This window comes from Rhinoderma darwinii (assembly GCF_050947455.1).
Source record: "Rhinoderma darwinii isolate aRhiDar2 chromosome 5 unlocalized genomic scaffold, aRhiDar2.hap1 SUPER_5_unloc_48, whole genome shotgun sequence".
Lineage (NCBI taxonomy): Eukaryota > Metazoa > Chordata > Amphibia > Anura > Rhinodermatidae > Rhinoderma > Rhinoderma darwinii.
This window is the reverse complement of record NW_027461807.1, coordinates 360,671-371,962: the sequence shown is the minus strand read 5'-3', so window position 1 is coordinate 371,962 and position 11,292 is coordinate 360,671. Positions and strand designations below refer to the sequence as shown.

At 50.9% G+C, this 11,292-nt stretch overlaps 1 non-coding gene and 1 pseudogene across 1 annotated transcript; both read left to right on the top strand.

Moving 5' to 3' along the window:
• Window positions 1–283: 283 nt before the first annotated feature.
• LOC142695734 (U2 spliceosomal RNA) lies at window positions 284–353 on the top strand (annotated as a pseudogene).
• Window positions 354–9,173: 8,820 nt separating this feature from the next.
• Window positions 9,174–9,358, top strand: LOC142695672 (U2 spliceosomal RNA). Its single transcript, XR_012863750.1, has one exon. It is a non-coding gene; the product is annotated as a U2 spliceosomal RNA (small nuclear RNA).
• Window positions 9,359–11,292: the final 1,934 nt, after the last annotated feature.

Genomic DNA, 11,292 nt, shown 5'->3' with positions numbered 1-11,292 from the left:
TGCCGCTGCCAGTGTTTATCTGCATGGCAGCAGGGCATTTGGGCGTTGCCAGGAAGGCGTTTTTATGTAGATTCCTCCTCTTTCAGCACTGCATTGTGGTGCAAGCAAAAGAAGCAAATCCTGTCTGGCTTCCTCTCCGGCCTTTATTCACCTCCCGCTTAGTAGCTGTAAATGTGTGTGAGCCTGCAGGGCCCCATGGAATTGCCTAGAAGTAGGCTGAATCGCTGCAAGGGGTGAACAGCAGTATGGGACAGGCTCGGGCAACGGCCGGCCCATTTGGGTTATCGCTTCTCGGCCTTTTGGCTAAGATCAAGTGTAGTACCTGCTCAAGCTGAGGTTAGTAATCATCCCTGCCGGTGGTACGTGGGCCATCGTAGGGGGATGACAGAACGCCGAGGTGAGGGCAGGGAACCACAACGGTCATCGCTCTGGTGTACGCATTTGGTTTAAAGGTACCATTTGTAGGTGACCAGGCGACCGCCGGATCGAGGTCATTAGGCCGGGTAGTTTGGAAGCCCGAGTTGCTATGTGCCCCAGGGCTGGTGACCCTGGGGTGCCCTAACTCACTGGGGGTGGGATCCCACTGAGTGAAGGCACACTTGCACGCACTCTCTTTCACGCTATATGAGCACACACCTTTATTCTCCCGGCCTTCTGGCTGGGAGATGAGGAATTTTTTATACCTGGCGGATGTCCAGGCTGTATCACAGCGCACATCCACTTATTTAATTTTGTTTTTCACTGTGTGTTTGTCACGTTTGTCACAAGGATTTTGGGATGCGGTGCCCTTTTGGGACCCTCCTGAGGTCTAGGGGGAAAATGTGTGGCCTTCTGGTTCCTTTTTTCCCCTGCAACCCGGCCTCCCTTCTTCGGAGGGGAGGTGCAACTAGGATGCAGGCTCCTAGGTGGACACTGGGGTGGCAGCCCAGGTAGAAGCCTAGGAGTGTGTTTGGGTCTCCCTAAGCTTCGGCGAGGGGGGACCATCGATCCTTGATCCTCTAGGCCTATGGTTTGGAGGGTCAGGGAATGGTTATGCGGGGCCTCTCTCTTTTAAGAGAAGGGCTGCGATAGACCGCATCCTTGTGCACTTTTTGTGTGGCACCTCTGCACTTTTTATGCACTTGGGTGATAGAAAGCACGACTCGGGCTTTAAAAAAAAAAATCTGTTCTTATCAGTCCTTGTAAGGATAGATAGCTCGGAGAACCACTGGGGGCTATAAACACTAGCTTAGCGATCCAAGAGCGTTCCAGACGAAGCCGGCGACGAACTGCGGAGAAGAACCAGCGAAGACGACGATCCAGAAGGGAGAAGCCGCCATCGGGGAAGAAGCTCCGGGAGATCGCTGCCGGGAAGAAGAAGGAGAACTTCGGAGAAGAGCCGCTGCTGAAGGGGATCTTCGAAGAAGCTCGGCCGCAGAAGAAGAAGCTCGACGAGGAACCGCTGCGGAAGAAATTTCGTGGAAGAACCTCGGCCAGCAAGGAGAAGATTTGCATAGCTCCGCCCCCTTCGGGAAAGAGCTATCGAAGATCCTCCCCAAGCGACAGGAACAGCTGGAAGAAGCCATGGCCTCAACCAGCAACCCTGCCACCCAGAAGAAGAAGGCTGATGGACCAGGTGAGCCGGTCCAGGCCAGGACATCTCCTCCTGAAGCCTCCTCAAGCCAACAGGCCACCAGGAAGCCGAACCAGGCTGCTCCAACCCTGGAGCCCTGGATGAAGCAGACGGTGGCCCTGAAGCTGAAGGAGGTGGACGGGAGAGTGCCGGACATGACGGAAGAAGTGTTCTGCCAGAAGATGCTCCTGGACCAGGGCTTCGCTAAGCCGGAGACCATCAGCATCCAGGCCTTCATGACCGGGATGTTCTTCGTGACCTTCGCTTCGATCAACATCTGCAGAAGGTACTGGGAGATGGTGAAAGCGGCGAGGCCTGAATCCCCTTTCTCTCGCTTTGTGGGCAACTGCCCTGTCCAAAGAGAGGAAAGGCGGGTGACGGTCTCAATGCGGAACCCACACACCCCCGGCAAAGACATCACCACGCTCCTGAAGCGGTTCTGCACAGTGGTGAGGGAACCCACCCACATCCTGAACGGACTCGGCTTCTGGACTGGCAAGTGGTCGGTAATCGTCCGACTCAACAAGGATTCGAGCGCGGAAGACGGCCTCCAGCACCTGCCCCAGTCATTCTCGCTGGGCAACTCCTACGGCCTCATCTATTACCCGGACATGCCGCAGATCTGCAGGAGATGCAGCAAGAAGGGTCATTCGGTGAAGGACTGCAAGGAGGACGCCTGCAAGAACTGCCGGGTAACAGGACACGAGACCAAAGACTGCCCGAAACGGACAATGTGCAACCTCTGCGGACAAGCAGCCCACTCTTACAAGGACTGCCCGAAGAGGGATCGATCCTGGGCAACTGTAGCAGCGAAAGCTCCAGCCAGAGGGAACCCCGCCCCAGCCAGAGCTCCAGCGGCACAGAAGACCGGGAAAAAGAAGGATGGTAAGAAGACGACAGTCCCTCCCCCCCCTCTCCCGGCCCTCCCTCGCCCTACCCTTCCCACCCTCCCTCGCCCGGCCCTCCCCACCCCCCCGTCCCCAACCCCTGTCACCCCCACTGAGGCTCTCACCTTCTCCTACCCACCCATCTCAGTGGTCCTGTCACCTGCACCTCTCCCAACCCAGCCTCCCTTCTCCCCAGCTCCAGCAGCACTAACATCTTCCCCTCCAGCTGCTGGAGTCCTCTCCCTGGAGGATTTTCCCCCTCTTGTCTCCTCAGGTGCCATCCAGAGGAAGAGAAAGGTGAGGGACAGCCCAGCTGCTGAGTCCTCAAAGCGACAAGTCGTGGAAATCTGCGAAGATTCCCTTGCGCAGCAGGAGGAAATGGAGCAGATGGTGGAGGAACTCGTGTCTGAACCTGAGGTCATCGACTTCACAACAGACATCCAGGTGGCTACAATCCTGGAACAATTTTTGTCAGAGGGCCTGCTGGATCTTCCGGACCCGCCAGGCTCCAGAGAGGAGGATCCGCCCGACCGGACTGGTAACTAAGGTGTATCGTTTGCACTAACCTTCTTTATTCTCCCCCATGGCTGCTAAACTTAACATCTTTGGCCTCAATGTGAGGAGTGTTAGAGATAGGACTAGATGTCAGATGGTGCTAACTTTTCTTTCCAAGCAGTCGAGTGATGTATTTATGCTGCAGGAATGTACTCTCCCCTCTTCCAGGTCATACCATCATCTGGCCAGGCAGTGGACCCATGGCCCGTCCTACTGGTCTGGTGGGGGCGACTGTAAGTCTGCAGGGGTTGCCATCCTGATTAGGGGAAGCGTATTTACTGTTGACTCTGTCCAGGAGCTCGTCTGCGGCCGCTTGTTGGTCGTAGACGGTTCCTGGGCGGGAGAGCCGATTAGGCTCATCAACGTGTACGCTCCCCCTATGAAGGCTGAGCGCCTGGAACTATTCCAGACCCTGCGGACCCAGCTCGCCACCACTAGGGCAGTGGTGATGGCCGGGGACTTCAACTGCCCCATCGAAGAGGATGGACGAAGTTCCGGCACTTCAATCAAGCTGGATGTCAGTTCCAAACTGCTTATCGAGATGGTAACCGAAGCATCCTTGCAGGACGTTGTGGGCTCCATGGGGATCGGCTCTGTGAACTATTCATGGAGCCGACCCGATGGCTCACTTCGTTCTCGGATTGACTTTGTGTTCACCTCCCGGGCAGTCAAGCAGCATGGGCACTCCATGGTCCCCTGCTTCTTCTCTGACCACAGGGCCATTCTCTTCCAGGGTGCCATCGGCCACGGTTTTCCTCCCGGCCCTGGCTCCTGGAAGCTGAATTGTGCCCTGCTGGAAAGAGAAGAGGTACTGGCGGAACTTAGAGACGCCTATATTGTTTGGAGGAATGATAAAGTTTTCTTTGACAAAACCTGTGACTGGTGGGAATATGTTAAAGTTGAATTTCGTTGTTTCTTTCAGGCAAAAAGTCGTCAACAGGCGTGTGAGAGGAAGAGAGACTTCAGAGAGATGCAGCGTCAGCTGCGATCCCTGCAAGACCTCCTTCAATGCGGCTGGGACGTCAGGAAGGAGCTGGAGGAAGCCAAAAAGGGCCTGAAAAGGCACTTTGAGGAGGAATCCAAGCGAATTGTCTTTCGTTCCAAGGTGGAGAACCTGGAGAAGGGTGAGAAATGTAACTCGTTCTTTTTCAGGAAACTCCATGCCGGCCACACGCCCCTGAAGGAACTCCGAGATGAGACCGGAAACATGCATTCTGGGAAGAAGGAGGTGATGGGAGTCGTCACAGACTACTACCGAAGCCTCTACTCCCGGAAAACCACTGACCCCGAAGCCGCCGATAAATTCCTGTCAGGTATCACTAATCATCTTGATCCTGCAGGTACGGAGGCTATGGATGTACCCCTGACGGTGGAGGAACTGCTCTCTGCCGCTAAATCCTTCAGACCCGGCAGGACCCCGGGCAGTGATGGTCTCCCAGCAGAGCTCTATGTAGCGCTGGGGGACTTGATCTGTCCGGACCTGCTGGAGCTCTATGAGGAGATGGTGGTGGAGGGTAGAATGCCACCGTCCTTGAGAGAAGGCATGATCACGATCTTGTATAAACGGAAGGGGGAGAGATGTGACCTGAAAAACTGGCGTCCCATCTCTCTCCTGAACGTGGACTACAAGATCCTCGCCAAAGTATTGACCAACAGACTGAAGGTTGTCATCGGACAGATCATCGGATCGGACCAAACCTGCGGCATTCCTGGCCGTAGGGTGGCCGACAGTCTTGCCCTGGTGAGGGACACGGTGCATTACATGCAAAGCCGCCGTACACACGCGGCCCTGGTCAGTCTGGATCAGGAGAAGGCTTTTGACCGGGTCTCTCACGAATTCATGGGTAAGGCTCTGCGTAGGCTGCGGCTTGGCAGGTTGTTCTGTTTGTATGTTAACCTGATGTATTGCGACATTTACAGCTCGGTGCTGGTGAACGGCTGGAAGACTGACCCCTTTCCTGTATCGTCGGGGGTTAGACAAGGCTGTCCTCTTTCACCTCTCCTTTTTGTTTGTGTTATAGAGCTCTTCGCAGAGGCTATCCGGCAGAATGGAGAGATCAGAGGGATCACCGCACCAGGTCCAGGACACTTCGAGGTCAAATGCTCGCTGTACATGGACGACGTGACCGTCTTCTGCGCTGACCAGAGTTCGGTGACTGCACTCGTCCAGACCTGTGAGGAGTTCGGACGCGCTTCAGGGGCAAAAGTCAACTGCGGGAAGTCGGAAGCCATGCTCTTCGGAAAGTGGTACCTGCCTTCTCCTGCCTCCTTCCCGTTTACTATCAAGCCGGACTTCATCAAAATTCTGGGAGTCTGGTTCGGTAAGGAAGGTGCAGCCCTAAAGTCGTGGGAAGAACGCTTGGCCAAAGTCAACCAAAGGATCGGACTGTGGAGCCTCAGACAACTCACTATTGAGGGCAAAGCAATGGTCCTGCGTAACGAAGTCTTGCCTGTGCTACAATACACTGCACAGGCATGGCCCCCTCTTGCAACGGTCTCGAGGGCCATTACCAGGACTGTGTTTCGCTTCATCTGGGGCTCGAAAATGGACAGAGTAAAGCGGACTGTTATGTACAAGGAGCCCCGCAAAGGTGGGAAGGGTATACCCGACATCCCCACTCTGCTGCGGATCGCTTTTGTATGTGACTGTGTTCGTAGGACTCTGAGGACAGCAAACGGCTCTGCGGGCAAGGCCATGTCCCGCTACTTCCTCCTTCCCCTCTGGCGAGGTTTTGGCTGGGATAAGTGGGACAGCTCCTTCCCTTACAACTGGCACGCTCCCTGGTTCTACGGAGATGTCGTCCGGTTTGTGAGGGAGCATCAACTGGAGGGTCTTAAGCCCGACTTGTGGAAACCTAAGACGATCCACAAGCACATCAGAGCAAAGGACTCACTGGAGTTTGTTCCAGGGCTTCATGCCGACACGTTGGAGACTGTTTGGACTAACGTGTCATCTGGCAGGTTGACCAACGGGCACAAGGACATTTCATGGATGGCCATCCAGGGAGGACTGCCTCTTAGGTCATTCATGCATGCCCGCAACCTGTGCAAGACCCGGTACTGCCCCAGGTGCCCCTTCACGGAGGAAACATCTTTGCACATTTTCTGGCAGTGCCCCTTTGCACAGGGTCTGTTGAAAGCCTTGGAACACGAACTCAAGGACTCAGTTCCCAGGAACAGACTGTCGTACCGCTCGGTACTTTATGGACTATTTCCTGGGAATACCACGGATGGAGCAATTCAGGAAGCCTGGCGCCTTATGAACTGTTTTAAGGACGCTATATGGTTCGCCAGGAATCGTCTGATTTTGCGGAGAGAGAGTGTGTCCGTCCAGGACTGCCGCAGGCTGATCCACAGCCTGCTCAGAGACTATTCCACCTGGGACAGCCCGGACGTCGATGAGGAAGAGGACTGATACTCCCCTTCCCCCCACTCTCCCTTCTTGTGTGTTGTCTTTCAATAAAGCTTCGGGCCTGTGATTTCCCCCTTCCCTATCCCCTCCTACCCACTCCCCTATCCCATCACTTGTCTGTAATGCTTTGTTGTTTGGCGTTAGTGAATGCAAGAATGTTAGTGTAGCATGTGGTGTAATGTATAGCATAGGCTAGCCTGTACTGTGTATTATACTGCCATGTTATGTTTGACGACTGTTATTATTTATTATTTGCTGCTTCATGGCTTGCGCTGCGTCGCAGTAATGTTTGTATGATGACGATTGATTGTCAATAAAGCAATTTTCAATCAAAAAAACTTTAGGGTATTGCCTTGTTTCTTGGTCAGGAGGTGCCCTGGTACCCTTTTCCTTGGCCTGGGGGGATCGTCTCTTTTACAAGAGACTTCACCCCTCTGCTGCTATTGGGGAGGAGGATTAGTCCAGGGCAACGAGGAGCGATCACCCACCTGACACCTCGGTGTTGAAGGTTTATCCTGAAAACCATCAGAATGGAGGCCATACCGGAATATATGAAGACCAGGAATGCTGTTCGTTTTACGGTGACGGAACTGGAAAGGACCAAGAAAGACCTGCGTTTTCTGAGCGAAGATTTGTTGCTGGGACTGTTTCGGCTGAGCAAGGAGGACATACTGGCTGTAATGGACTACCCACGGAGAGGTGTTTATGACGTCACGTTCATCAATGAAGAAACGTATTTGAAGTTTTTGGGAATCATGTTGAAGTCACGTGAAGATCCTAAGTTGGGAGGTGTGGTGATGGTACCACACTTTCCTGTGTGGCAGCGACTTGTGACCGTCAAGATGTACTCGCCATATGTTGAAGAGGAGGATATTAGTATATTCCTAGGAAAGTATTGCGAGAAAGTTGTGGAGAAAGGCAAAGTTCTGAATGAATTTGGCTTTTGGACCGGGAAATGGAGATTTTTTTGTTCAATGAAACTGGACAGAACTTCAGGAAAAATGGTAACCCCACCAGCTCGCTTTAAAATTGGAAACACGACTGGAGATTTGTTCTTTTCTGGGATGGACATTTTTTGCAGGAACTGTAAGAAATATGGGCACAATACAGCAGAATGTCAAAAGACTGTCTGTACGAAATGTTTGCAGGAAGGCCATAGCTACCAAGACTGCAAAGAGGAAAAGATTTGTAACATGTGTGGAGAGGCTGGGCATGTCTTCAGGATATGTCCAAAGAGACATAGAAGAGGAGTGCAACAAGAGAGTGGAACGAGTATGGAGAAAAGTAAATCGAATGTTGAAGAGGTTGCTTCAGTAACGGAAAAAATGGAGAATAGTGGAGGAGAAAGTGTTAAAGATATAGATATGGGGAAAGAAAAAATGGCTGAAAAAAGAAAAATTGAGAAAGCTAAAATATCTAAAGAAGAAAGTGAAGAAAGAAAGAGGATAATGAGAGAGGTTATGATTTTACGGGAGAAGGCGGATATAGAGGATTTGCGTGAAAGAATAGAATCGCATTTGTCAAAACATTTTTTCCGCTTTATGGAAAGATTTAGCATACCACCTTGGTTGGTGGAAGAGGTTAAAAGCGAATGGGATGGTGAAACCCTGAAGCAGGAACAATTAGAAATGCTTGTTATTTTTGCGATGAAAAAAGGCTTGGTGCCATGATTTAAATGGCAACAGGTATGGATGTATTTGTGTAATGTATATGTATGTTCAATAAATATATTAAAAGAGGAAAATTAAAAAAAAATAAAAAATAAATAAATAATAAAAATTTTGAAAAAAAAAAAAAAAAAAACAACAATACATTTTTCATTATGATGATCCAAGTCTTAAGATTTGAAAAAAAAAAAAAAAAAAAACAAAAAAAAAAAAAAAAAAAAAAAAAAAACCTGCTCAAGCTGAGGTTAGTAATCATCCCTGCCGGTGGTACGTGGGCCATCGTAGGGGGATGACAGAACGCCGAGGTGAGGGCAGGGAACCACAACGGTCATCGCTCTGGTGTACGCATTTGGTTTAAAGGTACCATTTGTAGGTGACCAGGCGACCGCCGGATCGAGGTCAGGAGGTCGGGTAGTTTGAAAGCCCGAGTTGCTATGTGCCCCAGGGCTGGTGACCCTGGGGTGCCCTAACTCACTGGGGGTGGGATCCCACTGAGTGAAGGCACACTTGCACGCACTCTTCTTTCACACTTTTAAGCACACACCTTTATTCTCCCGGCCTTCTGGCTGGGAGATGAGGAATTTTTATATACCTGGCGGATGTCCAGGCTGTATCACAGCGCACATCCACTTATTTAATTTTGTTTTTCACTGTGTGTTTGTCACGTTTGTCACAAGGATTTTGGGATGCGGTGCCCTTTTGGGACCCTCCTGAGGTCTAGGGGGAAAATGTGTGGCCTTCTGGTTCCTTTTTCCCCTGCAACCCGGCCTCCCTTCTTCGGAGGGGAGGTGCAACTAGGATGCAGGCTCCTAGGTGGACACTGGGGTGGCAGCCCAGGTAGAAGCCTAGGAGTGTGTTTGGGTCTCCCTAAGCTTCGGCGAGGGGGGACCATCGATCCTTGATCCTCTAGGCCTATGGTTTGGAGGGTCAGGGAATGGTTATGCGGGGCCTCTCTCTTTTAAGAGAAGGGCTGCGATAGACCGCATCCTTGTGCACTTTTTGTGTGGCACCTCTGCACTTTTTATGCACTTGGGTGACAGAAAGCACGGCTCGGGCTTTCAATAAAAAAAAATCTGTTCTTATCAGTTTAATATCTGATACGTCCCCTATCTGGGGACCATATATTAAATGGATTTTTAGAACAGGGAGATGGAAATAGAGCTTGCTCTGTCCACTCCACGCATTGACCTGGTATTGCAGTATTTCCAGGACCGGTGCACCCTTCCCTTATGTGTTGACTAAAATCAGATTCCAAAAGTGCTATTTGTGTTTGCTATTGTTTTTGTCTTTCTGATGGGATCTCCCCTTTTAATCCCATTATTTCAACACCTGTTGGACAATGCATTTGTACAGTCATGTGTGATAATGAGCTAATTTATTAAATGCAATTAATTAATACATTGCCACCTCTTGTTGTGTGTGTGTGTGTGTCTTCTGTGTTTCTGTGTTTCCGGCATTTCACATTGGAACAGCTCATTCACCTTCCTTGTCTTCTCTCCGCCCTCCCTTCTAGGTAAGTTAACGAGCTGCACCTGAGCCAGCCACTGATTGATTGATTGATGCAGCACCACAGTCAAATAGTGGAGTGGAGTAGGGGAACAGCAAACAGCCAATAAAGCAGCCCGCCCGCTCGCCTGCCTGCCCGCCACAATGGACCTACCTGTGTACACTAGATGGATGTGATGGAATGTACTGCCGTCCCTACATTTCCAAGAAGAAGTAAGAATTGCAGTTGCAACAAACCCTTGCTTGCCTACAAAGAGAGCAGCAATTTGGATTTGTTACTATGTTACCTAGAAGAATAACAAACTGTGCAAGGATGGAGGTTGTAGGAGCAAGGAGAACAAGTTGTCTGTAAAGTTGGTGGATGCCTATTTTCCATTTTGCAGTCCCTTGTCTCCCTCTTGTGGCCTCCTGGAGGCAAATAAATGTGCAAAAAAAAGACAGCCTGGCGGCCGGCTGTTGCAGTGTTGCCCTCTCAGGCAACACTGAGTGACTGACTGAGCCTCACCGTCTTATATAAAGTTCAGACGGAACTTTGCACGTGTCATAGTGGAGCCCTCAGGATTCCAGAGCCAGCTTTCTGACATCATAATGGGGCCTCAGAGATAAAAGCCTGGGCCCAGGCAGTGTTGGTCAGTGCTGCTCAGCAGGCAGCACCGGACTGGACTGGATTAAAGCTGATACAAGGTGTGAAGGAACAAGGGGTGGCTGTGGGCATGCACTTGCTGCCGCTGCCAGTGTTTATCTGCATGGCAGCAGGGCATTTGGGCGTTGCCAGGAAGGCGTTTTTATGTAGATTCCTCCTCTTTCAGCACTGCATTGTGGTGCAAGCAAAAGAAGCAAATCCTGTCTGGCTTCCTCTCCGGCCTTTATTCACCTCCCGCTTAGTAGCTGTAAATGTGTGTGAGCCTGCAGGGCCCCATGGAATTGCCTAGAAGTAGGCTGAATCGCTGCAAGGGGTGAACAGCAGTATGGGACAGGCTCGGGCAACGGCCGGCCCATTCGGGTTATCGCTTCTCGGCCTTTTGGCTAAGCTCAAGTGGCTAACCAGAGGCGTCCAGTGCTGAACTCTCGGCCCTGCAGCATCGCCCTTTGGGGCTTAAGCTGCTTGTTGCTATAGGGAGACAGCCAGTGGCAGGAAGGCGATCGACAATGGGCGTAATTGTGCGCCATGCTAAGGCCGGGGAAACCCGGGTCAAATATGGAATTCGTATTGAAGTGGATGCTGGATTGGAGAAAACCCTGGATATGCGATATTTGGTATGCAATGTCGTTTTTGGAATTTTGAAGGTGGAACGGACGAAGATTCTCTGTCTGCAGGAGCACAAGGTTGGTCATTATACTTTGATCTTGATGGATTTACCTGCTTGCCATAATCTGCATTTCAACTTGATGGAAAATATTAATAACCCTGAGCTTGCTGGACTCTCTTTTGTTTTACTCTATGATGAAGGAGAAGTCTTCTTGGTGGTTTTTTTGTATAATGCACATGTACCACTGCAGGATATTGTGGCCTTTTTGTCCAGGCATTGTGCATATGTCAAGTATGAAAACAAAATCTTGAACTCTGAATTGCTATGGACCGGGAAATACAAATTTCGTGTCCGTTTTCGCCAAAGCATTGAGGAACCAGGAGGTTTTCATTTCCCTCCTTCA